Below are 2,993 nucleotides of genomic sequence, written 5' to 3' on the forward strand. Positions count from 1 at the left end.
AAATTTTAACGGGATACTGCTCTAAATGTAGTTATAATATATGAGAAAAAGGTAGATTTCCATGACTTTATGGAGCTAATCTAGTGAATTCTTCTCAAATATCTAGAACTCTTTTCTCTTTTTAAAAGATGAAGTTTTATCAGTTTCCTTTGTCCTCATTAAAAGAGTGGCAAAAATCAAGTTAAATCTAATTCTAAATATTAACTTCCTAATCTATTGAATTTTCAGTGTAAATGAATCCTGAATTTTATGTGTTTTAGGAAACATCTTCCACCTGATTTTTTTTCCTATTTTTTACTTGTTTTCTTAAAGTGCCAATAGTGTGTGTCTCGTGTGGAAAGCCATAATATCCATCAATCATACCTACACCTCATTGCTATGACTCAAGCTTAGCCAAATGTCTCATTTTTCAATATGGTTCTTTCAATACTGTTATCCATATCCAGGGCACTGCACAGTGTTTTGTGAGTCAGTTCACAGCAAAGAGCATTTAAGATTTTCCTATCATCACATGACTCAAAATATTTTAACAGTTGTTTTCACAGCATTGTTATTGCATGTCCTGACCTTTCCCATCACTCCTGGAGTCAGAAGTTCTTCTTCCCTGATTGTGAAGACTGCATTCTTTCTACTATCACAAAATCAGGGTGAAGCAGAGCCACATCATAGAAAATCTACCTCTTGGAGTCATTTAAACCAAGAGTGAGGCTGATCTGCTCTGAGGAGTTCCCATTCTCTCAGAACTGTCCTATCTGTTCTCCTAAACAAAGGGCCTCCTTTTACATTTTGAATAGCACATCAGTCAAAATATGGGAAATGAATGAGAAATTTTGTCTTAAAAATTTTCTAACCACAGTTTACGAGGGAAGAAATTGTTTTTCTAAAGCTATTGACCTAGAACAGCATACAAAACCAAAATCAGAGATCATCAGCCTATTGCCACATGTCATTTCCAATGTTTCTGGGGGATACATTGTTTTCAATGTTGTTGTTTTCAACATCATTGCTGTTTTCCAGGGTAGTCTTAGGTCAAATTACCACATCTCATGAATATATACATAGTTCTGAGTCAGGGGCATAACTGAGTCACAATAGGCAACATTGCATTAAAGCTTTGTCTTCACCATAGCTTTTAAGAGTTAATTAGATTGGAAATTAGAGCATAACAAGAATGATTACGCCATTTTTCATAAGGACTCCTTAAATTTAAACAAGCTGAATGTACAGTAGGAAAACATTGACTACATAGTTAAATTGTGATTCCCAGAAAAGTCATTCCCACATCAGGGTGTCCAGATTCATCCCTATAATTTCCTCTATTTTCCAAGTAGTGTTTTTGTACACCCAGACCTTTCTTCTGGAAGGGTCAGGTGCAGGGTTGGGAGGAAATTCTATAAAATGCAGACCCATATCATCTTACTGTGTCAGATATTAGCCACAAACAACCACTTGGTGACAGTGTCCTCACTAAGTCACTATTCTTAAGATTGACAATTTTCTCAGTTCAACAAGAAGATTTAAATGTCCATTCCAGAATTAAATTTGAGCAGAGGAAACTTTTAGCTAGGTTGATATCCATAATTTGTACAAACTAGGATGGCATTGTGTTGCCTTTAAAGGAAATGAAGTCACGTATTTGGAAATGCTCAGGCCAGAATCCTGAATTTTCTTCCTAATCTTCACCAAGAACATAGACAAAATAGAGATAACCCCTATTAAGGTTCGAAAACACAGCAGCCCTCCCCATCTCCAACAGGGCCTCACAGACCTCACAAGCGAGACCCCTGAGAAAAGGGAACCAAGTTGATAAGCACCTTGGTCTTTGAAGTCAAGAGAAGCAGACTTTTCTCCACTGTTTGGCCAACACAGCAGGCTTCCCCTTTGATCTCTAAAGGGGGCAGGTTTTAACAGTCCCACTCTCCTGCTTCCCTCCACCCAACTTAAAAAACAATATATATCTTCCTACCTTCTCCGGGAAGCAGAAGCCTCACCCTAAAAACGACCCCAGCACACAACCTGGGGAAGACATTTTCCCTGTGGGGAAGGAAAATCTGTCCCATGTGTTCCTTTTGCTAATAAACTCTATTCCAATCTAATTTTATCTGTGTGCGGGTGCTTTCTCCCAATCAACCGGATTCATTCATTGGCTACTTTACCTATCAGATGGTGCCAAAACCCAGTTCTTACTTCAAGGGGCCTGTACAAGTCCTCCAACTGGACTTCTTTAACACCACTAATTTGGCATTCAAGTACATGCCCACCCTTCCTTTCTCTCTCCTTCTCTCCCTGGCTCTCTGCTTTCCATTCACTTCTTTCTGTCTCTCCTCACTATGGAGCATACTCTGCCTTGCCTACATCTTCTTTTGATCTACTACTTTCCCACTGGATCCCATCACCCCCAGACAGCACTGGTCTCCAGGATGGAGCTGCTTCACCCGTTTGCCACCTCAGTTCCCTCAACCCCGGCATCTCATCCCTGCCCCCTGGCATTTCACCACCCCCTTGTCCTGCATCTCACCATCCCTGTTGCCATGGGCCTGGGTGTTCTACTGTCTTCCATCATTTTTCCCTGCCTTTTTCCTCTTCCACTGCCTTTCTTCCTCACTTTACTTGGGATGATTTCTGATACCGTTCAATCCAATTTTAGGTCTCCTCTCCTTTGCTTCCACTGTTTAGCCTATCTTTCCTCTTTCCTCTTAAGTACTTATGCATTCCTTATATATGCAAATGCTCTAGATCCTTCTCCTCTCTCTACCCCCACCCATACTAAAGCTTTCTTCTCCCTGTCATGTGCCTACCAGTCTGCCACGTGTCTGACCTCCCATGCAGGCTCTAAATCTGCATGATCCCAAGGTGTTTTTTTTTTTTATTTTGGCTATTCAACCCCCCTCCAGGCAGCTGCCAAAATTGCCAGCTCTCCTGCCCTGGGAGGAGCTGTTTTTCTTCAACATTCTAATAAAATGATAAAAGTTTCCAGCTAGGCCAATTCTTAA

The sequence above is a fragment of the Nannospalax galili genome, unplaced genomic scaffold, assembly GCF_000622305.1.
Source record: "Nannospalax galili isolate Female #2095 unplaced genomic scaffold, S.galili_v1.0 scaffold427, whole genome shotgun sequence".
NCBI classification, from domain to species: Eukaryota; Metazoa; Chordata; class Mammalia; order Rodentia; family Spalacidae; genus Nannospalax; species Nannospalax galili.